At 46.0% G+C, this 27,768-nt stretch overlaps 1 pseudogene; it reads left to right on the top strand.

Moving 5' to 3' along the window:
- The window catches only part of LOC118357951 (F-box/LRR-repeat protein 17-like), a 650,863-nt pseudogene that overhangs the window by 230,724 nt on the left and 392,371 nt on the right, over positions 1 to 27,768 (top strand).

Raw genomic sequence — 27,768 nt, 5'->3', positions numbered from 1 at the left:
TATGATCCAGAAAGTTTACTAGTGGGGATGACCTGTGTGTGTGGTATTTTGTATGTCTCTGTCATCTGATGTGCTAGTCTTTGTGTGTGGCTCAGTGACAACTCTCTCCCTCACACCTCCACATTGTCCCTTCACTCCTCCTCTCTCACCTTGGTAAACAAACACTGCCCTCTGATAGAGGAAATTATGGTTGAAATGACTAATTATGTATACATTCCAATCAGAACTGACTAGTCCAAATGCTATAATGTACTGTACATGTGAATTTTCACTCTTGCTTCCTTTCCCAATTGTATATAATGTAGTCAGGAGTTTAGTAACAATGAAGGTCTGTTCCTTAGTTCATTCAGTTGTACACATCTCCAGGTGGTGGGAACGGGCCATCTCCAGATTGTCTAGAATGTTGATTTATACTGACTGGCCTTGACTTCGTGCTGATAACGCGAAGGCTCAAGAGCTAGGGGGCCCCTCTGCTTGTGAAATAGAACGTTTGGAAAACGCTGACGTCATTTTCAGTTTATAACCTGTGGAAATGTGTGTATGCATTTAGTACTCTCTTGTAATAAACGCTGTTTACCTTTGGCTTTTAAGACGTCTCAATCTACTTCATGCATAATTAATGAACTTACAACTCATTAATGAATTAGAAATGAGTGCGAATTGATTTTGGCAATAAAACATACAGGAATTTAGAATTCCTCTATCACCCTCTCACCATGCAACACCTCTGGAGAGGGGGAGAAAGGTTGGAAATGAGGTGGACACTGAGCTGCACTTCCTAACCTCCTGCCAAATGTATGACTGTATTACAGACACATATTTCCCTCAGAATACACAGACCCATAACAAATTCGAAAACAAATCCAATTTTGATAAGCTCCCATAGCTAAAAGGGCTAAAAGGGCAACCAGTGAAGAATTAACAAGTGCTGCTTTACTCCGTAGTTGGCCGTAGTTGATTTTTCTCTCACTTACAGTATATATCTGTTATTAAACTTTATTTACCCCCAATTGCATAGCACTGTCACATTTAGCACAATATAGTCAAAATGAATCATGTTTTCCAATTCATACACACACTTTGTGTTTATGAATTGCCATGCCAACTCTGTAAGTCCTGACCACCTCTCACCTTTTAGAGTATTAGCTGGCTATGGCAGGAGTAGACTGGGCCGGTCACACTGGTCTTGGACTAAAATAAATGTCCTCATATTTCAGGGTCCAGCATTGTAACCATGACATTATTTCCTTTCCCTGTGGTGTCTACTTTGGTCCAACTTCCTGTCTGGCACCTGATGCTATGCAAATAAATACTGTAACGCTAACGTTAGCCATGGTGCTGTGCACTGGCAACACACACAAGTTTCACAAAACTCTACCAAGTTTGTGTCAAACTCTCTCCCCAGTTTGGCCAAAGGCAAACATTTATTTTATTTTTATTTCATGAAATGTGGGGTTTTATATTTGACCCTGTGCTCTCATTTCCTGCTTTACATATGTGTCTAATTATGGAGGAAGCAGGTGGGAGCCAACCAATCAGAGGCTAATATAAATACTCTCTCTTGGCTAAAAGTTGAGGGGAGTCTGACTGCATCACTTATTTTTATTAAAATCATTGTGTTCAAAATTCCAAGTTGTTTGCATAGTCAACTTACACACAGCTCTGACATACACACTTACGCCACCAGACATGCCACCAGGGTTCTTTTGACAGTTCCCAAATCCAGAACAAGTTCAAGAAAGAGTACAGCACAGGAGGTTGGTGGCACCTTAATTTGTGAGTATGGGCTCATGGTAATGGCTGAAGAGGTACGAGTGGAAAGGTATCAAATACAAAAGCAAACCTAGTTTCAAAAAACAAATGAAGCAACACCTCTCCCCGATTTGACCTAGATATTTTGTTTGTATGTATTGATACTGTATGTAGGCTATGTGTGCCATTTTAATCTGAAGGATTATTCCCTTTTTTTACATTTTCGCCTAAAATGACATACCCAAATCTAATTGCCTGTAGCTCAGGCCTGAAGCAAGGCTATGCATATTTTTGGTACCATTTGAAAGTAAACACTTTGAAGTTTATGGGAATGTGAAAGGAATGTAGTAGAATATAACACAATAGATCTGGCAAAAGATAATATCAAGAAAAAAACAACCGTTCTTTCATATTTTTTTGTACCATCATCTTTGAAACGCAAGAGAAAGGCCATAATGTATTATTCCAGTCAGGTGCAATTTAGATGTTGGCCACTAGATGGCATCCGCCTATGTGCAACATTTTAGACTGATCCAATGAACCATTTTATTTCACTTCAAAATGTTCTATCAAGGCTGCCCAAATGTGCCTAATTTGTTTATTAATAACTTTGCATGCAAAATTGTGCACTCTCCTCAAACAATAGCATGGTATTCATTCACTGTAATAGCTACTGTAAATGGACAGTGCAGTTAGATGAACAAGAATTTAAGCCTTCTGTCAATATCAGATATGTCTATGTATTCGGGAAATGTTCTTGTTACTTACAGCCTCATGCTAATCTCATTAGCCTATGTTAACTCTTGAATAAGTTTGAACATTTATGTAATTCTGTCCTTGAGCTGTTCTTGTCTACGTTCTGTATTATGTCATGTTTCATGTTTTCTGTAGATCCCAGCAAGAGTAACTGCTGCCTTTGCAATAGCTAATGGAGATCCTAATAAAATACCCCAAATACCAAAAAGAGATTTGAACTGAAATATATCACATGATACACAGTTTTAAGATGGAAACAAATTAATTATATCTATCTAATGCTAATGGTAGATACGTACAGTTCAGATGTACAGTTGAAGTCGGAAGTTTCATACACGTAGGTTGGAGTCATTGAAACTTGTTTTTCAACCACTCCACAAATGTCTTGTTAATTAACAAACTATAGTTTGGCAAGTTGGTTAGGACATCTATTTTGTGCAAGTCATTTCTCCAACAATTGTTTACAGACAGATAAATGTATCACAATTACAGTGGGTCAGAAGTTTACATACACTAAGTTGACTGTGTCTTTAAACAGCTTGGAAAATTCCATAAAATTATGTCATTGCTTTAGAAATTTCTGATAGGCTAATTGACATCATTTGAGTCAATTGGAGGTATACCTGTGGATGTATTTCAAATTCTACCTTCAAACTCAGTGCCTGTTTGCTTGAAATCATGGGAAAATCAAAAGAAATCAGCCAAGTCCTACGATTGTAGACCTCCACAAGTCTGGTTCATCCTTGGGAGCAATTTCCAAACGGCTGAAGGTACAACGTTCATCTGTACAAACAATAGTAGGCAGGTATAAACACCATGGAACCACGCAGCCGTCATACTACTCAGGAAGGAGACGCGTTCTGTCTCCTAGAGATGAACGTACTTTGGTGCAAAAAGTGCAAATCAATCCCAGAACAACAGCAAAGGACCTTTTAATGAAAACAGGTATCTATATCCACAGTAAAATGAGTCCTATATCGATATATCCTCAAAGGCCGCTCAGCAAGGAAGAATCCACTGCTCCAAAACAGCCATAAAAAGGCAGTTTGCAACTCCACATGGGGACAAAGATCGTACTTTTTGGAGAAATGTCCTCTGGTCTGATGAAACAAAAATATAACTGTTTGGCCATAATGACCATCGTTATGTTTGGAGGAAAAAGGGGGAGGCTTGCAAGCCGAAGAACACCATCCCAACCGTGAAGCACGGGGGTGACAGCATCATGTCAAATCAAATCAAAGTTTATTTGTCACGTGCGCCGAATACAACACCTTACAGTGAAATGTTTACTTACAGGCTCTAACCAATAGTGCAAAAAAGGTGTTAGGTGAACAAAAGGTAAGTAAAGATAGGCAATATAAGTAGCGAGGCTATAAAAGTAGCGAGGTTACATACAGACACCGGTTAATCAGGTTGATTGAGGTAGTATGTACATGTAGATTTGGTTAGTGACTATGCATATATGATGAACAGAGAGGAGCAATAGCGTAAAAGAGGGGTTGGCGGGTGGTGGGTGGTGGGTGGCGGGACACAATGCAGATAGCCCGGTTAACCAATGTGCGGGAGCACTGGTTGGTCGACCCAATTGAGGAAGTATGTACATGAATGTATAGTTAAAGTGACTATGCATATATGATAAACAGAGAGTAGCAGCAGCGTAAAAATAGGGTTTGGGGATGTTGGAGGGGGGAGGCACACAATGCAAATAGTCTGGGTATCTGTTCAGGAGTCTTATGGCTTGGGGGTAAAAACTGTTGAGAAGCATTTTAGTCCTAGACTTGGAACTCCGGTACCGCTTGCCATGCGGTAGTGGAGAGAACAGTCTATGACTGGGTTGGCTGGGGTCTTCGACAATTTTTAGGGCCTTCCTTTGACACCGCCTGGTGTAGAGGTCCAAATGGCAGGCAGCTTAGCCCCAGTGATGTACTGAGCCGTACGCACTACCCTCTGTATTGCCTTGTGGTCAGAGGCCGAGCAATTGCTGTACCAGGCAGTGTTGCTCTCGATGTTGCAGCTGTAGAACCTTTTGAGGATCTCAGGCCCCATGCCAAATCTTTTTAGTCTTCTGAGGGGAAATAGGCCTTGTCGTGCCCTTTTCATGACTGTCTTGGTGTGTTTGGACCATTCTAGTTTGTTGTTGATGTGGACAACGAGGAACTTGAAGCTCTCAACCTGCGCCACTACAGCCCCGTCGATGAGAATGGGGGCGTGCTCGATCCTCCTTTTCCTGTAGTCCACAATCATCTCCTTAGTCTTGATTACATTGAGAGATAGGTTGTTATTCTGGTACCACACGGCCAGGTCTCTGACCTCCTCCCTATAGTCTGTATCGTCGTTGTCTGTGATCAGGCCTACCACTGTTGTGTGGTCTGCAAACTTAATGATGGTGTTGCAGTCGTGGGTGAACAGGGAGTACAGGAGGGGACTGAGCACACACCCCTTTGGAGCTCCAGTGTTGAGGATCAGCGTGGCAGATGTGTTTCTACCTACCCTCACCACCTGGGGGCGGCTCGTCAGGAAGTCCAGGATCCATTTGCAGAGGGATGCGTTTAGTCTCAGGAGCCTTAGCTTAGTGATGAGCTTTGAGGATAATATGGTATTAAACGCTGAGCTGTAGTCAATGAATAGCATTCTCACATAAATGTTCCTTTTGTCCAGGTGGGAAAGGGCAGTGTGGAGTGCAATAGAGATTGCATCCTCTGTGGAACTTTTTGAGTGGTATTCAAATTGGAGGGGGTGTCACGCCTTGGTCATTGTATTTTGTGTTTTCGTTATATTTTTGGTAGGCCAGGGTGTGACATGGGTTTATGTTGTTGTATTTCGTATTGGGGTTTTTGTATTATTGGGATTGCGGCTGAGTAGGGGTGTTGTATGGGCTTGGCTGCCTGAGGCGGTTCTCAATCAGAGTCAGGTGATTCTCATTGTCTCTGATTGGGAACCATATTTAGGTAGCCTGGTTTCGCTTTGTATTTCGTGGGTGATTGTTCCTGTCTCTGTGTAGTTTCACCAGATAGGCTGTAATTAGGTTTCACGTTCCGTTTGTTGTTTTGTATTTTGTATCGTTATTTCATGTGTCACTTTTTCTATTAAAGTCATGAGTAACCACTACGCTGCATTTCGGTCCGACTCTCTTTCCACAAACAAAGAACGCCGTTACAGTGGGTCTAGGGTTTCTGGGATAATGGTGTTGATGTGAGCCATTACCAACCTTTCAAAGCACTTCATGGCTACGGATGTGAGTGCTACAGGTCTGTAGTCATTTATGCAGGTTGCCTTTATGTTCTTGAGCACAGGGACTATGGTGGTCTGCTTGAAACATGTTGGTATTACAAACTCAATCAGGGACATGTTGAAAATGTCAGTGACGACACCTGCCAGTTGGTCAGCACATGCCCTGAGCACACATCCTTGTAATCGGTCTGGCTCCATAGCCTTGTGTATGTTGACCTGTTTAAGGTCAACATACATATATCCTTCCTGTTTGGCCCTGTCCGGGGGTGTCCTCGGATGGGGCCACAGTGTCTCCTGACCCCTCCTGTCTCAGCCTCCAGTATTTATTCTGCAGTAGTTTGTGTCGGGGGGCTAGGGTCAGTTTGTTATATCTGGAGTAATTCTCCTGTCCTATCCGGTGTCATGTGTGAATCTAAGTATGCGTTCTCTAATTCTCTCCTTCCTTCTTTCTCTCTCTCGGAGGACCTGAGCCCTAGGACCATGCCCCAGGACTACCTGACATGATGGCTCCTTGCTGTCCCCAGTCCACCTGGCCATGCTGCTGCTCCAGTTTCAACTGTTCTGCCTTACTATTATTTGACCATGCTGGTCATTTATGAACATTTGAACATCTTGGCCATGTTCTGTTATAATCTCCACCCGGCACAGCCAGAAGAGGACTGGCCACCCCACATATGCTCTCTCTAATTCTCTTTCTTTCTCTCTCTCGGAGGACCTGAGCCCAAGGACCGTGCCCCAGGACGACCTGACATGATGACTCCTTGCTGTCCCCAGTCCACCTGACTGTGCTGCTGCTCCAATTTCAACTGTTCTGCCTTGTTATTATTCGACCATGCTGGTCATTTATGAACATTTGAACATCTTGGCCATGTTCTGTTATAATCTCCACCCGGCACAGCCAGAAGAGGACTGGCCACCCTACATAGCCTGGTTCCTCACTAGGTTTCTTCCTCGGTTTTGGCCTTTCTAGGGAGTTTTTCCTAGCCACCGTGCTTCTACACCTGCATTGCTTGCTGTTTGGGGTTTTAGGCTGGGTTTCTGTACAGCACTTTGAGATATCAGCTGATGTACGAAGGGCTATATAAATCAAATTTGATTGATTGAAAAATTTGATTGATTTAAAGGTCTTACTCACGTCTGCTACGGAGAGCGTGATCACACAGTCGGCCGGAACAGCTGATGCTCTCATGTATGCCTCAGTGTTGCTTGCCTCGAAGCGAGCATAGAAGTGATTTAGCTCGTCTGGTAGGCTCATGTCACTGGGAAGCTCGCGGCTGTGCTTTCCTTTGTAGTCTATAATAGTTTGCAAGCACTGCCACATACAGTAAGACAAGCGTCGGAGCCGGTGTAGTATGATTCAACCTTGGCCCTGTATTGATGCTGTGCCTGTTTGATGGTTTGTCGCAGGACATAGCAGGATTTCTTGTAAGCTTCTGGGTTAGAGTCCCGCACCTTGAAAGCTGCAGCTCTACCCTGTTGTGGGGGTGCATTGCTGCTGGAGGGACTGGTGCACTTCACCAAATAGATGGCTTCATGAGATAGGAAAATTATGTGGATATGTTGAAGCAACATCTCAAGACATCAGTCAGGAAGTTAAAGTTTTGTCGCAAATGGGTTTTCCAAATGGACATTGACACCAAGCATACTTCCAAAGTTGTTGCAAAATGGCTTAATGACAACAAACTCAAGCTATTGGAGTGGCCATCACAAAGCACTGACCTCAACCCTATAGAAAATTTGTCGGCAGAACTGTAAAACCGTGTGTGAGCAAGGAGGCCTATAACCCTGATTCAGTTACACAAACTCTGTCAGGAGGAATGGGCCAAAATGCTCTAGAAGTTACTCTAGAAGTGGTGCTAATGTACAGTTTTTGCATACATTTAATGTTAGCATAGCAACTAGTCTTGCAATGTGATTTAGATGTGTAGTTCCTTGCCTTACTGTGTTGGCAACTGGTTTATTAAAGCAATAAGGCCCCTCGTGTTGCGTCGTGCCTAAGAAAAACTGGTATATTGGCCATAAACCACATCCCCTCGGGCCTTATTGCTTAATTATATCACGTTAAACCTCTTTTTCCCTCAAAATGTAATGCTCTGTAGTGTTTGCTGGTCCCCATGCTGTGTGTTTGCTGCGTGGTTTGTTATGACTAGCGCCAGAAGGAATCTGCACAGGCTAAATGTATTCCAAAAACTATTCTCTCAGAAATTTTTCCAAATAAAAAATACCTGAATAATTAATGACAAATAAAATACTAAATATTGAATGAGTTTTATTTTCCTTCTATCAATGCATTGATTAGTGAACAGGCGTATTCCATGCGATGTTAACCTCGTTCCGCTCATCACTCCTCAGCCTGGAACAGAAAAACTAAATTTTTCCATTATTAAATTCATGACCCCAAAAAGCGGTTTATTATTCTTTCTCCATGGCAATAATTCATGGTAATAAAAATCACAGAAGTCCATTTTTGTACTTTCATTTGCCCAATGTGATTAATACTGCAGTGAGTAAAATATGGTGTGTGTGTGTGTGGGGTGGGGGGGTGTGTCTGTATGTGTGGCTGCCCATGTGTGCTTTCGTCTGCATCTGTGTGTGTGTATAAAGGCTTGGCCCAGAGCAGCTGTGTTTTTCAGTGTTTTCATTAACATTGTAAATAATTAGCCAACCCTGTCTGCCAACTCAGAGGAGTGAAACCTCTCTCTCCCTCTCTCTCTCTATCACTCCCTCTTCATCTCTCTTTCACTCTCTTTCTCTCTCCCCCCTTTCTCTCTCTCTCAATCTCCCCCTCTCTGTCTTTCTTTGATCAGGTTAATTCATTAATTTAAAATGATCTTATAAGTGAAAGTGCGTCATTATCCAGATGCATTAAAACACTCATTGGAAAATCTACTGATTATAATCTCTCAACAGTGAGACAACAAACACCTTCTCTTCTCAACGTGATGGATTTTGCTCTTTTGAGATTTTTTGTACTTATTTGCTTTCATTATTTGAGGGATTTGGGGATATTTTATTTTTCCACCCGCCTGCCAAAATATAGAATTTTTCCCATCTCGTTTTTTTGGAGTTGGAAAGAACTAACAAAGTTAGTCTCAGCCGTGACTATGCTACTCTTCTCATTTATGCAGATTTATGCTAATGCGCTCCTATCCACAACACAGATACACATCGGCCAATCAGATCTGAGGGTTGCTTGCCCTGGTTTCTCAGTGGGAAATTCACATCAATGTCTGGCTTCCCATAGGTTGCATGAGAAATTCAATTTGGGCAAAGAAGGATAGTTGAAGATTTGAAGACCGAATTCTACTTTTGAAGATGAGCCTTAATATTTGCTCCAGATTAAAGAACCATATGAGAGAGAGAGGGAGAGGGAGAGCATGCGATTGTGGGCGAGCGAGCCTTTGACATTTGACACCATCAGGAGAGGGTGTTAGACAGAGAGAGAGAGAGGTTTGTTTTGTATATGCAGGTTTCCTGTCTGTTTTTGTTTTGTTTTGCCAACATTGCAGCCACATCTCAGCCACACACACACACACACACACACACACACACACACACACACACACACACACACACACACACACACACACACACACACACACACACACACACACACACACACACACACACACACACACACACACACACACACACACACACACACACACACACACACACTAAATTAATATTTAGTTACATTTTGACATACTGAATGCTTCAGAAAATGTGGTATGGGGATACCATATACAATTTGAGAAAATATTCTAGACAAAGCACACCCTCTTTTGCCTATTTGATGTTCAAACGGGAAAATATATAAACAGATAAATATAGGTTGTACTGCATTTACAATGGTGTTTGTGCCCCTCTGGTTGCCCTTTTCCTGTGGCAACAGGTCACACATCCAGCTGCTGTGTCGGCACACTGCTATTTCAACCAATAGATGTGAGAGTTTATTAAATTATATTTGCTTTCAAATTCTTTATGGGTCTGTGTAATCTGAGGAAGTATGTGTCTCTAATATGGTCATGCATTTGTCAGGAGGTTAGGAAGTGCAGCTCAGTTTCCACCTCATTTTGTGGGCAGTGCGCACATAGCCTGTCTACTCTTGAGAGCCAGGTCTCCCTACGGAGGCCACTCTCAATAGTAAGGCTATGCTCACTGAGTCTATAGATAGTCAAAGCTATTCTTTAGTTTGGGTCAGTCACAGTGGTCAGGCATTCTGCCATGGTGTACTCTCTGTTTAGGGCCAAATAGCATTCTAGTTTACTTTGACCTTTGATTGGTGTCAAGCAATTGTCTTTTTGTTTTCTCATAATTTGTTTGTGTCTAATTGTGTTGCTGTCCTGGGGCTCTGTTCAGAAACACAAACAGACCCCACAGAGCCCCAGGACAGCAACACAATTAGACACAAACAAATTATGAGAAAACAAAAAGACAATTGCTTGACACCAACCAAAGGTCAAAGTAAACTAGAATTGTATTCTAGAACTAACTAGATGAGGGGGAACTTTTCTAGATTAATCTCTATGTAGGTGATGTCTTTGATATGGAAGGTTTGAGATTCACTTCCCTTTAGGTGGCTGTAGAATTTAACGGCTGTTTTCTGGATTTTGATCATTAGCGGACAACGTCCTATTCTCCTCTGCATTATTTGGTGTTCTGCGTTGTACATGGAGGATGTTTTTTTCCCATCTTGTGAATTCTTGGTTGGTGAGTGGATCCCATACCTCACAACCATAAACGGCTAAGGGTTCCATAATTGATTCAATTGTTTTTTGCCAGATCCTAACTGGAATGTCAAATGTGATCTTCCTTTTGATGCCGTAGAAGTGCGGGGTGCTGTGGGACTCAGCTGTACTGACGTTAGGTGGAAGCTGGTTCTGAACTGGTTGCTCTGTGACAATACAAACGGACACATTTCTATTTCCATGTGTGTAAAGTGCAGATCCAGGGATTCTCTAGCCTGTCTTTTTTTCTCTTTCCACCAGCAGGTTGATGTTAATTGTCATGAGGCGGCAGGGTAGCCTAGTGGTTAGAGCATTGGACTAGTAACCGAAAGGTTGCAAGTTCAAATCCCCGAGCTGACAAGGTACAAAATCTGTTGTTCTGCCCTTGAACAGGCCATCATAGGCCATCATTGAAAATAAGACTTTTTACTTAACTGACTAAAATAAAAAAATAAAAAAATGAGTCTTGTCCTGGAGACAGAACTGAGCCATTTCCCCTTAGATAGGCCATCTAATATGTACAAATTCATGAAAACAAACATTTATTTAAAAACCTCTTTAGGATCGGACCCTCAATTTATGCCTAAAATGACATACCCAAATCTAACTGCCTGTAGCCCAGGACTTAAAGCAAGGATATGCATATTCTTGAAACCATTTGAAAGGAAACTTTTTGAAGTTTGTGGAAATGTGAAATGAATGTAGGAGAATATAACACACTAGATCTGGTAAAAGATAATAGAAAGAAAAAAACTGTCAGTGCACAACTGAGCAAGAAAACAAGTACATTAGAGTGTCTAGTTTTAGAAACAGATAACTCACAAGTCCTCAACTGGCAGCTTCATGTAATAGTACCCGCAAAACACCAGTCTCAACGTCAACAGTGAAGAGGCGACTCCGGGATGCTCGCCTTCTAGGCAGAGTTGTAAAGAAAAAGCCATATCTCCGACTGGCCATTAAAAATACAAGATTAGGATGAGAAAAAGAACACAGAAGGCCAGCATCCATTAAAAATCAGCTGTTTCATAGTAAATAGTCATTTACAACATTCACAATGTCTACACTGTATTTCTGATCAATTTGATGTTATTTTAATGGACAAAAAAAATGGCATTTCTTTCAAAAACAAGGACATTTCTAAGTGACCCCAGACTTTTGAACTGTAGTGTAAGTACATTATTTACCTTTAGAGGTGAATGTATCAAACCAGTTGCCATGATAAGTGTTTTGTTTAGAATTGTATTTTCTTCTGTAATAGCTGCTGTAAATTGGACACTGCAGTTAGATTAACAAGAATTTAAGCTTTGAAAGACATGTAAGACATGTCTATGTCCCAAAAAGTTGGCTGTTGTATACAACGTTCTCTAGTCACGTTATCGCATATTGAGCAACAACCGTCCCGGTTTAGGGACTCTAATCTCGTAGTGGTTTGTTAGGTTTAGCAGTGTGGTTAGGTTTAAAATCAGATTTTATGACTTTGTGGCTGTGCCTGCTAGTGACCACTCTGCAGAGCTGCCTCCAGAACAAGATTCATTGCAAGAAATGCTAAGCCTGTCTGTTCTTCTCTTTCCACCTCCAGCCTGTCTGTCTTCCTCTTTCTATCTCCATCCTGTCTGTACTTCTCTTTTCTTCCTCCAGCCTGTCTGTCTTCCTCTTTCTCCCTCCAGCCTGTATGTCTTCCTCTTTCTCCCTCCAGCCTGTCTGTCCTTCTCTTTCCTCCTCCAGCCTGCCTGTCTTCCTTTTTCTCCCTCCAGCATGCCTGTCTTACTCTTTCTCCCTCCCTCCCTCCAGCCTGTCTGTCTTCCTCTTCAACCTCCGGCCTGTCTGTCTTCCTCTTTCTCCCTCCAGCCTGTCTGTCTTCCTCTTTCTCCCTCCAGCCTGTCTGTCTTCCTCTTTCTCCCTCCAGCCTGCCTGTCTTCCTCTTTCTCCCTCCAGCCTGCCTGTCTTCCTCTTTCTCCCTCCAGCCTGCCTGTCTTCCTCTTTCTCCCTCCAGCCTGTCTTCCTCTTTCCACCTCCAGCCTGTCTGTCTTCCTCTTTCCTCCTCCAGCCTGCCTGTCTTCCTCTTTCCTCCTCCAGCCTGCCTGTCTTCCTCTTTCCTCCTCCAGCCTCTCTGTCTTCCTCTTTCTCCCTCCAGCCTGCCTGTCTTCCTCTTTTCTCCTCTAGCCTGTCTGTCTTCCTCTTTCAGCCTGTCTGTCTTCCTCTTTCTCCCTCCAGCCTCTCCCTCCAGCCTGCCTGTCTTCCTCTTTCCTCCTCCAGCCTGTCTGTCTTCCTCTTTCCCCCTCCAGCCTGCCTGTCTTCCTCTTTCTCCCTCCAGCCTGTCTGTCTTCCTCTTTCCTCCTCCAGCCTGCCTGTCTTCCTCTTTCCTCCTCCAGCCTGTCTGTCTTCCTATTTCCTCCTCCAACCTGCCTGTCTTCCTCTTTCTCCCTCCAGCCTGTCTGTCTTCCTCTTTCTCCCTCCAGCCTGTCTGTCTTCCTTTTTCTCCCTCCAGCCTGTCTGTCTTCCTCTTTCTCCCTCCAGCCTGTCTGTCTTCCTCTTTCTCCCTGCAGCCTGTCTGTCTTCCTCTTTCTCCCTCTAGCCTTTCTGTCTTTCTCGTTCCACCTCCAGTCTGTCTTTGACTAGAAGCCTACAGAGCAGACAACGAACCCTCTAATCTTAATGCCCACTGGAAGCTTATTTTGTGTTTAGCCTTGACCGTGACATTTTACACCCTACTTCCCCGTTGTGTGTATTAGATATGATATAATATCTATAATAATACCTATATTATCGTGTGTGTGGTGGGGGGGCTAATCCATCCTCCTTGCTGAGTGTGTAAAAAAATTAAATATATTATTGAGTTGGTAATCCCTTCTTAACCTTGTGCTGAAGGACTCTCTATGCACAGCAATCACACGTGTGCCTCTGTGTGTACTGACCTGTACCTCTGTCCTATCTATGTAACCTGGGCAGTCTGGACATGCGGCACATCTCAAAGCTCAACAACGAGACGGACGGTGATGGAGGTGGTCCGGAAATGTAGGAACCTCAGCTCGCTCAACCTATGTCTCAACTGGAGCATCAATGACAAGTACACACGTGCATGAGCGCACACACACACACACACACACACACACACACACACACACACACACACACACACACACACACACACACACACACACACACACACACACACACACACACACACACACACACACACACACACACACACACACACACATGGGGGTGTACTATCTATAGCTCCCTCTCTTCCCATGTCAGATGAGTGTGTATTTATGTCTCTGTGTGTGTGTGTGTGTGTGTGTGTGTGTGTGTGTGTGTGTGTGTGTGTGTGTGTGTGTGTGTGTGTGTGTGTGTGTGTGTGTGTGTGTGTGTGTGTGTGTGTGTGTGTGTGTGTGTGTGTGTGTGTGTGTGTGTGTGTGTGTGTGTGCGCTCCTGGCATCATCATAGCCATGTCCCGGTAATGAACCAGGATATCTTCTCTGCTTCTATGTTATGAATGTGGTGGTGGGTGTAATTGCTGCCGTGCATTTTTTTAAATCTCTAGGCCTGTGATGGTTGCTGTGTTGCACTGATGTGTTACCGTGTAGGGGCTATTTGTCAATCACTGGTTATTGCTTACTCTAAGGCTGCGTTTAGACAGGCAGCCCAATTCTGATCTTTTGCCCAATTATTGGCCAAATAGCTTATCGGATTCGTCAAAAGTCCCATTTTGAGAAAAAAATGTCAGAATTAGGCTGGCTGTGTAAATGCAGCCCAAAGCATCTATCACAGTCCAAAACGTATACATGTCCGCACAGCAGTCTGCTAGATTGTTAGACCGCTGGCTGTCATGCATTTCTAATTCTCAGGGCATCTTAAGCTATTTCTCTAAATGTCAACACATTTAAAGGAGTTGAGGACACGTACCTGAGCCGCGTTGGTTGGGAAATGTGGGGAGGTGCCCGTTTGCACTGTGCCTCTTCGGCGGATGGTGGTCTCAGAGCCTCGTAGCTATGTTACAATGGGACGCAGGACTATCCTGTCGCAGCGCATGTGGACTGGGATTTACGCTTAAGAGGAAAGGAAACTCCACTGAGAACAGACCTTACTTTACCACATGCCACTTCTCTTGCACTACAGGTATTGACATGGATTAGCCTAGCTTCTATACAGAGCCGTGTCTCAGTAGCTGGCAGAAAGTAGACGAGGAGTGAAACAAAGGGGATGACTTCAGTGAATGGAAAGTCAACCCTGACATGTGATGGGAATTCTGTGTTATGACACATGCTGTATGCAATGTGGGGCTCTTTTTCTAATTGGCTCTTTTCCAGGTCTAGGCCAGTCACACACACACACACACACACACACACACACACACACACACACACACACACACACACACACACACACACACACACACACACACACACACACACACACACACACACACACACACACACACAGACAGACAGACAGACAGACAGACAGACAGACAGACAGACAGACAGACAGACAGACAGACAGACAGACAGACAGACAGACAGACAGACAGACAGACAGACAGACAGACAGACAGACAGACACCCTCATGGATGTGTGTGTGTACTTCCCTTTTTCTGGAATGATACACAGACTCAAATAACCTGCTGGATGGATTCTTACACATTCATGGATCACATCCCAAAGGAGGGAAAAAGGTGACATCTCTGAAAAGGAGAAATATGGGAATTTAGAGGCATGGCTATGGTGACTTGAGTAAACCCTCTCTTATTTTATTCATCTCTTGTTTTAGTTATATTTCTCTTTTTAATATTAATGTATATCTGTTTCATATATTGCTTTCTGGCCCTGGCAGCAGCCTCCCTGCCTCGAGTTATACCAAGCTGCTTTAGGAGTGTTCACACACTATTGAATGTACTATGCAGCATAGATACAATTTCTCCAGACTCCCCTTTTTCTCAGCACTTTACTGGGTTATGAAATTCAGAATTTGCAGGCAATAGGGTTGTATTGATATGGTATTATAAAATTATACGCCCTACGTTTCACCAATAAAAAACATGAAGTTTGGCAGGTGCCTCCTTCACCTCTTTAATGCACACACACACACACACACACACACACACACACACACACACACACACACACACACACACACACACACACACACACACACACACACACACACACACACACACACACACACACACACACACACACACACACACACACACACACACACACACACACACACCAGCCCTTTATCTGGTTTGGATTGATTCCATAATGACATTAAAGGGATACTTTGGGATTTTGGCAACAATGATCTTTATCTACCTTCCCAGAGTCAGATGAGCTTGTGGATACCATTTTATGTGTCTGTGTCCAGTATTAAGGAAGGTAGATATAGTTTCCCAATGCTTACTACAGTTAGCTGAATGACTATCCACAATTTATTCTAACTCTGGGGATGAAGATAAAGTGCCTCATTGTCAAATTTCAGAAGCATCCCTTTAATTTGTGCGGTGTGTGTGTGTGTGTGTAGGGGTGATGATAGGGAGATGACTGAGACAGTAGGGGAGTAGGGGAGAGAAAATAAGAGATACAGGGATAGAGGGAGAGTTTACCGACTTGATTTCCCCACTTGAAAGGTGTAGGCTCTGTTGTGTATATCCTCCCACCATACAACACCTCTGGAGAGAGAAAGAGAGAGAGAGAGCTGTCCTCCAACCATACAACACATGGGCAGAGAGCGAGAGAGAGCTGTTCTCCCACCATATATTACCTCTAGAGAGAGAGAGAGCTGTTTTCCCACCATACATTACCTCTAGAGAGAGAGAGAGAGAGCTGTCTTCTCACCATATATTACCTCTAGAGAGAGAGAGAGAGAGAGCTGTCTTCTCACCATATATTACCTCTAGAGAGAGAGAGAGCTGTTTTCCCACCATACATTACAGAGAGAGAGAGAGAGAGAGAGAGAGCTGTCTTCTCACCATATATTACCTCTAGAGAGAGAGAGAGAGCTGTTTTCCCACCATACATTACAGAGAGAGAGAGAGAGAGAGCTGTCCTCTCACCATATATTACCTCTAGAGAGAGAGCGAGAGCTGTCCTCTCACCATACAACACCTCTGGACAGAGAGGGAGAGAGAGAGAGAGAGCTGTCCTCTCACCATATATTACCTCTAGAGAGAGAGCGAGAGCTGTCTTACCACCATACAACACCTCTGGGCAGAGAGGGAGAGAGAGAGAGAGAGCTGTCCTATCACCATACAACACCTCTAGGCAGAGAGGGAGAGAGAGAGAGAGAGCTGTCCTATCACCATACAACACCTCTAGGCAGAGAGGGAGAGAGAGAGAGAGCTGTCCTCTCACCATATATTACCTCTAGAGAGAGAGAGAGAGCTGTCCTACCACCATACAACACCTCTGGGCAGAGAGGGAGAGAGAGAGGGAGAGAGAGAGCTGTCCTATCACCATACAACACCTCTAGGCAGAGAGGGAGAGAGAGAGAGAGAGCTGTCCTCCCACCATACAACACCTCTGGGCAGAGAGGGAGAGAGAGAGAGAGAGCTGTCCTCTCACCACATATAACCTCTAGAGAGAGAGCTGTCCTCTCACCACATATTACCTCTAGAGAGAGAGCTGTCCTCTCACCACATATTACCTCTAGAGAGAGAGCTGTCCTCCCACCACATATTACCTCTAGAGAGCTGTCCTCTCACCACATATTACCTCTAGAGAGAGCTGTCCTCTCACCACATATTACCTCTAGAGAGAGAGCTGTCCTCCCACCACAATTACCTCTAGAGCAGAGAGCTGTCCTCCCACCACATATTACCTCTAGAGAGAGAGAGAGCTGTCCTCCCACCACATATTACCTCTAGAGAGAGAGCTGTCCTCCCACCACATATTACCTCTAGAGAGAGAGCTGTCCTCTCACCACATATTACCTCTAGAGAGAGAGCTGTCCTCTCACCACATATTACCTCTAGAGAGAGAGCTGTCCTCTCACCACATATTACCTCTAGAGAGAGAGCTGTCCTCTCACCACATATTACCTCTAGAGAGAGAGCTGTCCTCTCACCACATATTACCTCTAGAGAGAGAGCTGTCCTCTCACCACATATTACCTCTAGAGAGAGAGCTGTCCTCTCACCACATATTACCTCTAGAGAGAGAGCTGTCCTCCCACCACATATTACCTCTAGAGCTAGAGCTGTCCTCCCCCCACATATTACCTCTAGAGAGAGAGCTGTCCTCCCACCACATACTACCTCTTGAGAGAGAGAGCTGTCCTCTCACCACATATAACCTCTAGAGAGAGAGCTGTCCTCCCACCACATATTACCTCTAGAGAGAGAGCTGTCCTCTCACCACATATTACCTCTAGAGAGAGAGCTGTCCTCTCACCACATATTACCTCTAGAGAGAGAGCTGTCCTCTCACCACATATTACCTCTAGAGAGAGAGCTGTCCTCTCACCACATATTACCTCTAGAGAGAGAGCTGTCCTCTCACCACATATTACCTCTAGAGAGAGAGCTGTCCTCTCACCACATATTACCTCTAGAGAGAGAGCTGTCCTCCCACCACATATTACCTCTAGAGAGAGAGCTGTCCTCTCACCACATATTACCTCTAGAGAGAGAGCTGTCCTCCCACCACATATTACCTCTAGAGAGAGAGCTGTCCTCTCACCACATATTACCTCTAGAGAGAGAGCTGTCCTCTCACCACATATTACCTCTAGAGAGAGAGCTGTCCTCTATTACCTCTAGAGAGAGAGAGCACCACATATTACCTCTAGAGAGAGAGCTGTCCTCTCACCACATATTACCTCTAGAGAGAGAGCTGTCCTCTCACCACATATTACCTCTAGAGAGAGAGAGCTGTCCTCCCACCACATATTACCTCTAGAGTCCTCTCAGAGATATTACCTCTAGAGAGAGCTGTCCTCCCACCACATATTACCTCTAGAGAGAGAGCTGTCCTCTCACCACATATTACCTCTAGAGAGAGAGCTGTCCTCTCACCACATATTACCTCTAGAGAGAGAGCTGTCCTCTCACCACATATTACCTCTAGAGAGAGAGCTGTCCTCTCACCACATATTACCTCTAGAGAGAGAGAGCTGTCCTCTCACCACATATTACCTCTAGAGAGAGAGCTGTCCTCTCACCACATATTACCTCTAGAGAGAGAGCTGTCCTCCCACCACATATTACCTCTAGAGAGAGAGCTGTCCTCTCACCACATATTACCTCTAGAGAGAGAGCTGTCCTCTCACCACATATTACCTCTAGAGAGAGAGAGCTGTCCTCTCACCACATATTACCTCTAGAGAGAGAGCTGTCCTCTCACCACATATTACCTCTAGAGAGAGAGCTGTCCTCTCACCACATATTACCTCTAGAGAGAGAGCTGTCCTCTCACCACATATTACCTCTAGAGAGAGAGCTGTCCTCCCACCACATATTACCTCTAGAGAGAGAGCTGTCCTCTCACCACATATTACCTCTAGAGAGAGCTGCTCCTCCCACCACATATTACCTCTAGAGAGAGAGCTGTCCTCCCACCACATATTACCTCTAGAGAGAGAGCTGTCCTCTCACCACATATTACCTCTAGAGAGAGCTGTCCTCCCACCACATATTACCTCTAGAGAGAGAGCTGTCCTCCCACCTGTCCTCCCACATATTACCTCTAGAGAGAGAGCTGTCCTCCACCACATATTACCTCTAGAGAGAGAGCTGTCCTCCCACCACATATTACCTCTAGAGAGAGAGCTGTCCTCCCACCACATATTACCTCTAGAGAGAGAGAGCTGTCCTCCCACCACATATTACCTCTAGAGAGAGAGAGCTGTCCTCCCACCACATATTATCTCTAGAGAGAGAGAGAGCTGTCCTCTCACCACATATTACCTCTAGAGAGAGAGAGAGCTGTCCTCTCACCACATATTACCTCTAGAGAGAGAGAGAGCTGTCCTCCCACCACATATTACCTCTAGAGAGAGAGCTGTCCTCCCACCACATATTACCTCTAGAGAGAGAGAGAGCTGTCCTCCCACCACATATTACCTCTAGAGAGAGAGCTGTCCTCCCACCACATATTACCTCTAGAGAGAGAGCTGTCCTCCCACCACATATTACCTCTAGAGAGAGAGCTGTCCTCCCACCACATATTACCTCTAGAGAGAGAGCTGTCCTCTCACCACATATTACCTCTAGAGAGAGAGCTGTCCTCTCACCCATATTACCTCTAGACACCTCCTTGAACAGAGGGGTAGAGAGAGGGTCCTCCAGAGAGAGAGAGAGCTGTCCTCTCACCACATAAAACACCACATATTACCTCTAGAGAGAGAGAGAGAGAGAGCTGTCCTCCCACCACATATTACCTCTAGAGAGAGAGCTGTCCTCCCACCACATATTACCTCTAGAGAGAGAGCTGTCCTCTCACCACATATTGTCCTCTCACCTTAAAACACCTATGAGAGAGAGAGAGAGAGAGAGAGAGAGAGAGAGAGAGAGAGAGAGAGAGAGAGAGAGAGAGAGAGAGAGAGAGCTGTACTACCACCATACAACACCTCTGGGCAGAGAGGAGAGAGAAATAGAGAGAGAGCTGTCCTACCACCATATATTACCTCTGGACAGAGAGGGAGAGCGAGAGTGAGACATGTCCTCCCACCATATATTACCTCTGGACAGAGCTGTCCTCTCAGGAGAGAGCGAGAGTGAGCTGTCCTCCCACCATGTCCTCCCACCATATATTACCTCTGGAAAGAGAGGGAGAGCGAGAGTGAGAGCTGTCCTCCCACCATATATTACCTCTGGACAGAGAGGGAGAGCGAGAGAGAGAGCTGTCCTCCCACCATATATTACCTCTGGACAGAGAGGGAGAGCGAGAGTGAGAGCTGTCCTCCCACCATATATTACCTCTGGACAGAGAGGGAGAGCGAGAGTGAGAGCTGTCCTCCCACCATATATTACCTCTGGACAGAGAGGGAGAGCGAGAGAGAGAGCTGTCCTCCCACCATATATTACCTCTGGACAGAGAGGGAGAGCGAGAGTGAGAGCTGTCCTCCCACCAATATATTACCTCTGGACAGAGAGGGAGAGCGAGAGTGAGAGCTGTCCTCCCACCATATATTACCTCTGGACAGAGAGGGAGAGCGAGAGTGAGAGCTGTCCTCCCACCATATATTACCTCTGGACAGAGAGGGAGAGCGAGAGAGAGCTGTCCTCCCACCATATATTACCTCTGGACAGAGAGGAGAGCTAGAGTGAGAGCTCTCCTCCCACCATATATTACCTCTGGACAGAGAGGGAGAGCGAGAGTGAGAGCTGTCCTCCCACCATATATTACCTCTGGACAGAGAGGGAGAGCGAGAGTGAGAGCTGTCCTCCCACCATATATTACCTCTGGACAGAGAGGGAGAGCGAGAGTGAGAGCTGTCCTCCCACCATACAACACCTCTGGACAGAGAGAGAGAGAGCTGTCCTCCCACCATATATTACCTCTGGACAGAGAGGGAGAGCGAGAGTGAGAGCTGTCCTCCCACCATATATTACCTCTGGACAGAGAGGGAGAGCGAGAGTGAGAGCTGTCCTCCCACCATACAACACCTCTGGACAGAGAGAGAGAGCGAGAGTGAGAGCTGTCCTCCCACCATACAACACCTCTGGACAGAGAGGGAGAGCGAGAGTGAGAGCTGTCCTCCCACCATACAACACCTCTGGACAGAGAGAGAGAGCGAGAGTGAGAGCTCTCCTCCCACCATATATTACCTCTGGACAGAGAGGGAGAGCGAGAGTGAGAGCTCTCCTCCCACCATATATTACCTCTGGACAGAGAGGGAGATCGAGAGTGAGAGCTGTCCTCCCACCATATATTACCTCTGGACAGAGAGGGAGAGCGAGAATGAGAGCTCTCCTCCCACCATATATTACCTCTGGACAGAGAGGGAGAGCGAGAGTGAGAGCTGTCCTCCCACCATATATTACCTCTGGACAGAGAGGGAGAGCGAGAGTGAGAGCTCTCCTCCCACCATATATTACCACTGGACAGAGAGGGAGAGCGAGAGTGAGAGCTGTCCTCCCACCATATATTACCTCTAGAGAGAGAGCGAGAGCTGTCCTACCACCATACAACACCTATGGGCAGAGAGGGAGAGAGAGAGAGAGAGCTGTCCTCTCACCATATATTACCTCTAGAGAGAGAGAGAGCTGTCCTCCCACCATACAACACCTCTGGGCAGAGAGGGAGAGAGAGAGAGAGAGCTGTCCTCCCACCATACAACACCTCTAGGCAGAGAGGGAGAAAGAGAGAGAGAGCTGTCCTCTCACCACATATTACCTCTAGAGAGAGAGAGAGAGAGTGAGAGCTCTCCTCCCACCATATATTACCTCTGGACAGAGAGGGAGAGCGAGAGTGAGAGCTGTCCTCCCACCATATATTACCTCTGGACAGAGAGGGAGATCGAGAGTGAGAGCTGTCCTCCCACCATACAATACCTCTGGACAGAGAGAGAGAGCGAGAGTGAGAGCTCTCCTTCCACCATACAACACCTCTGGACAGAGAGGGAGAGCGAGAGTGAGAGCTCTCCTCCCACCATATATTACCTCTGGACAGAGAGGAGAGAGCGAGAGTGAGAGCTCTCCTCCCACCATATATTACCTCTGGACAGAGAGGGAGAGTGAGAGTGAGAGCTGTCCTCCCACCATATATTACCTCTGGACAGAGAGGGAGAGCGAGAGTGAGAGCTCTCCTCCCACCATATATTACCTCTGGACAGAGAGGGAGAGCGAGAGTGAGAGCTGTCCTCCCACCATATATTACCTCTAGAGAGAGAGGGAGAGCGAGAGTGAGAGCTCTCCTCCCACCATATATTACCTCTGGACAGAGAGGGAGAGCGAGAGTGAGAGCTGTCCTCCCACCATATATTACCTCTGGACAGAGAGGGAGAGCGAGAGTGAGAGCTGTCCTCCCACCATATATTACCTCTGGACAGAGAGGGAGAGCGAGAGTGAGAGCTGTCCTCCCACCATATATTACCTCTGGACAGAGAGGAGAGCGAGAGTGAGAGCTCTCCTCCCACCATATATTACCTCTGGACAGAGAGGGAGAGCGAGAGTGAGAGCTGTCCTCCCACCATATATTACCTCTGGACAGAGAGGGAGAGCGAGAGTGAGAGCTGTCCTCCCACCATATAACACCTCTGGACAGAGAGGAGAGCGAGAGTGAGAGCTGTCCTCCCACCATACATTACCTCTGGACAGAGAGGGAGAGCGAGAGTGAGAGCTGTCCTCCCACCATATATTACCTCTGGACAGAGAGGGAGAGCGAGAGTGAGAGCTGTCCTCCCACCATATATTACCTCTGGACAGAGAGGGAGAGCGAGAGTGAGAGCTGTCCTCCCACCATATATTACCTCTGGACAGAGAGGAGAGCGAGAGTGAGAGCTGTCCTCCCACCATATATTACCTCTGGACAGAGAGGAGAGGAGAGTGAGAGAACTGTCCTCCCACCATATATTACCTCTGGACAGAGAGGGAGAGCGAGAGAGAGAGCTGTCCTCCCACCATATATTACCTCTGGACAGAGAGGGAGATCGAGAGTGAGAGCTGTCCTCCCACCATATATTACCTCTAGAGAGAGAGGGAGAGCGAGAGTGAGAGCTCTCCTCCCACCATATATTACCTCTGGACAGAGAGGGAGAGCGAGAGTGAGAGCTGTCCTCCCACCATATATTACCTCTGGACAGAGAGGGAGAGCGAGAGTGAGAGCTGTCCTCCCACCATATATTACCACTGGACAGAGAGGGCAGAGAGGGAGAGAGAGAGCTGTCCTCTCACCATATATTACCTCTAGAGAGAGAGAGAGCTGTCCTACCACCATACAACACCTCTGGGCAGAGAGGGAGAGAGAGAGAGAGAGAGAGAGAGAGAGAGAGAGAGAGAGAGAGAGAGAGAGAGAGAGAGAGAGAGTGAGCTGTCCTCTCACCATATATTACCTCCAGAGAGAGAGAGAGCTGTCCTACCACCATACAACACCTCTGGGGAGAGAGGGAGAAAGAGAGAGAGAGAGCTGTCCTCCCACCATACAACACCTCTAGGCAGAGAGGGAGAAAGAGAGAGAGAGCTGTCCTCCCACCACATATTACCTCTAGAGAGAAGAGAGAGAGTGAGAGCTCTCCTCCCACCATATATTACCTCTGGACAGAGAGGGAGAGCGAGAGTGAGAGCTGTCCTCCCACCATATATTACCTCTGGACAGAGAGGGAGATCGAGAGTGAGAGCTGTCCTCCCACCATACAATACCTCTGGACAGAGAGAGAGAGCGAGAGTGAGAGCTCTCCTTCCACCATACAACACCTCTGGACAGAGAGGGAGAGCGAGAGTGAGAGCTCTCCTCCCACCATATATTACCTCTGGACAGAGAGGGAGAGCGAGAGTGAGAGCTCTCCTCCCACCATATATTACCTCTGGACAGAGAGGGAGAGTGAGAGTGAGAGCTGTCCTCCCACCATATATTACCTCTGGACAGAGAGGGAGAGCGAGAGTGAGAGCTCTCCTCCCACCATATATTACCTCTGGACAGAGAGGGAGAGCGAGAGTGAGAGCTGTCCTCCCACCATATATTACCTCTAGAGAGAGAGGGAGAGCGAGAGTGAGAGCTCTCCTCCCACCATATATTACCTCTAGAGAGAGAGGGAGAGCGAGAGTGAGAGCTCTCCTCCCACCATATATTACCTCTGGACAGAGAGGGAGAGCGAGAGTGAGAGCTGTCCTCCCACCATATATTACCTCTGGACAGAGAGGGAGAGCGAGAGTGAGAGCTGTCCTCCCACCATATATTACCTCTGGACAGAGAGGGAGATCGAGAGTGAGAGCTCTCCTCCCACCATATATTACCTCTGGACAGAGAGGGAGAGCGAGAGTGAGAGCTGTCCTCCCACCATATATTACCTCTGGACAGAGAGGGAGATCGAGAGTGAGAGCTGTCCTCCCACCATACAACACCTCTGGACAGAGAGGGAGAGCGAGAGTGAGAGCTCTCCTCCCACCATACAACACCTCTGGACAGAGAGGGAGAGCGAGAGTGAGAGCTCTCCTCCCACCATATATTACCTCTGGACAGAGAGGGAGAGCGAGAGTGAGAGCTCTCCTCCCACCATATATTACCTCTGGACAGAGAGGGAGAGCGAGAGTGAGAGCTGTCCTCCCACCATATATTACCTCTGGACAGAGAGGGAGAGCGAGAGTGAGAGCTGTCCTCCCACCATATATTACCTCTGGACAGAGAGGGAGAGTGAGAGTGAGAGCTGTCCTCCCACCATATATTACCTCTGGACAGAGAGGGAGAGTGAGAGTGAGAACTGTCCTCCCACCATATATTACCTCTGGACAGAGAGGGAGATCGAGAGTGAGAGCTGTCCTCCCACCATATATTACCTCTAGAGAGAGAGGGAGAGCGAGAGTGAGAGCTCTCCTCCCACCATATATTACCTCTGGACAGAGAGGGAGAGCGAGAGTGAGAGCTGTCCTCCCACCATATATTACCTCTGGACAGAGAGGGAGAGTGAGAGTGAGAACTGTCCTCCCACCATATATTACCTCTGGACAGAGAGGGAGATCGAGAGTGAGAGCTGTCCTCCCACCATATATTACCTCTGGACAGAGAGGGAGAGCGAGAGTGAGAGCTGTCCTCCCACCATATATTACCTCTGGACAGAGAGGGAGAGCGAGAGTGAGAGCTGTCCTCCCACCATACAACACCTCTGGACAGAGAGAGAGATTGTGTTAGGATGTCTGATTTCCTCTATGGGCCTGTTCCTCTCCTTGACAGACCTAGTTTAGCCTGTCACTACAATGTAGGGCTGCAAAGAGAGAGATGGTGAGAAAGGGAGAGACAGAGGGAGGTAGTAAGAGACCAGGAGGGAGAGAGACAGGGAGAGACAGGGAGGGAGGGAGAGACAGGGAGGGAGGGAGAGAGACCAGGAGGGAGAGAGACAGGGAGAGACAGGGAGGGAGGGAGAGAGACGGAGGGAGAGAGAGGGTTGCAGAGAATCAAAGAATGGGAGAGAACCATAACTGGTAATATGAGACACACACACTGACAGTATGAAAGCCCCACTAACAATTATATGTCCAGCAGAAATGGTGCCCCCCCCCTGCCCCCTCTTCCACAACCCATCTCTGTTCCAGTTTACCTGCCTTCTGCTAAATTACCACTGTGGTCTCTAGGTGCTTGGCCTCGCACATTATGTGTTAGACGAGCTGTGTATGTGTGTGAGAGGGGGAGAGACAAGGTATTATCAAAAATACCGGACCGAAGGGGAGGTCAACATTTAGCCAGCTACACCATAGAGATAGATAGAGGACTCTAGTGCCCAAAAGCCTTTTTTAGGATAGGCAGCGCCATTAAGGACTTTCACCATTTTGAAGTACTCAACAAGTTGGCACTTCCTATGGGTTAAGGAAGGATCACATAACTGCATAATTCCATTACTGCACGTGGCAATAAATCACCAACCTTGGCTTTATACCTGTTCGAACAACGCCCTCCAGGTGGCAGTATACACCCTTTCAGTTTGTTTACCAACTCATAGAAGTAGTAGAAGAAGAAAATTGACTACTTCGAAATGGAGATGACATCAATGGCGCTGGCCGTGCTCTCAAGGACGCCATAATGGGCGAACTATCTCTATGTGCTACACAGAGAGGGAGACATAGATGTAAAATAGAAAGTGTTGTCACAAAGAAACCAAGGGATAACAGTCAAAGAGGACAGAAAGTGTGTGGAACATGACTGGTTGAAAGTGTTTGTTTTTTAAAATAAAGGTGTTTTAAAACACATGCAAAAAGTGAGTCAGTAATTAAATCCTGAGTCAGTCACACACCATCTCCTCCTTTCTAGAACAGTAGAGAGCAGTTAGTCAAACTAAAATACTAGTCACTATGGACACTTGGTGAAAACAGAGTCTCCTAGCATTAAAAGGATACTTTTAGAAACCAGTATCCCCAGATTCAGATGAACTGGTGGATACCATTTTTATGTCTCTGTGTCCAGTATGAAGGAAGTTAGATATAGTTTCGCCAGCCAATGCTAACTAGAGTTAGCGTAATGAATGGAAGTCTAGAACGCTAGCAGATACCCGTAGACTAGCGCCAGTAAGCAACTTCCTTCAAACTGCACACAGACATAAAAATGGTATCCACGAGTTCATCTGGCTCTGGGGAAGTAGGTAAAGGGCCTCATTGCCAAAATCCTGAAGCATCCCTTTAAACACGCTTCCTGTATTAAACGGTGCAGTTCTGAATCTGTGTGTCAGGACTTCTGAAGTTTGCAGTGATTTCATTCTGCCAGAAGCTCCTGCACAGTGAATGTTTCTATATTGACTTTTGTGTTTTACTGGGGATGATTTGGGGCCTCCCTGTGTTGAGTGGTGTGTGTTTTACTGGGGATGATTTGGGGCCTCCCTGTGTTGAGTGGTGTGTGTTTTACTGGGGATGATTTGGGGCCTCCCTGTGTTGAGTGGTGTGTGTTGTACTGGGGATGATTTGGGGCCTCCCTGTGTTGAGTGGTGTCTGTTTTACTGGGGATGATTTGGGGCCTCCCTGTGTTGAGGGGTGTGTGTTGTACTGGGGATGATTTGAGGCCCACGGTGTTGAGTGGTGTGTGTTCGAGAGAGAGGGCCCTGTAGGATGTGTATGTGTGGTTTACATTTTGTGTGCGTTTGTGCGTACGCGTTTGTGTGTGTGTGAGAGAGCCAGCACACCACTGGTCAGTTTGCCTCAGGTGTGGAAGCAGTGAGAAATGTTTCGGGGGTTGATCTGTTGGCATATAGTTGGGTTTACCACATCCCAAAGCTCTTCTCGCTCTCTCTCTCTCTTTCAATCTTTCACTCTCACACCCTTTCCGATAGATTCATTTAAACAAGGAAATCTATTTTGTCTCTGTCTCCTCTCTTTCCCTCCCTCTTTCTTCCGGCCAACATTCTCAGCATATCTCTATTGCTCATGAGAATCACAAATAATCTTCTAAATTGGCTGTTATACATTTTTTACGCTTCTCATATAAATCAAGCAAGATGAGGGATGACTTGGTGTCCCCTCTGAATTTCCCTCCACTTTTTCAGGAGTTTTGAATAAAATGGTGAATATTTCACAGTTGACTCCCAATCTGGAAAAGCTTGGGAATGTTGTGAAATACGACATAACATGACATGAAACTGCAGCCTGTCCTCTCCTCACCTGATACCTTTTCCCACTCAGTGTCCAGGTGTTTGTTAAATGTCATCTAAATGTCAGAG

This window comes from Oncorhynchus keta, chromosome 25, assembly GCF_023373465.1.
Source record: "Oncorhynchus keta strain PuntledgeMale-10-30-2019 chromosome 25, Oket_V2, whole genome shotgun sequence".
Lineage (NCBI taxonomy): Eukaryota > Metazoa > Chordata > Actinopteri > Salmoniformes > Salmonidae > Oncorhynchus > Oncorhynchus keta.
This window is presented reverse-complemented; position numbering and strand designations above follow the sequence as displayed.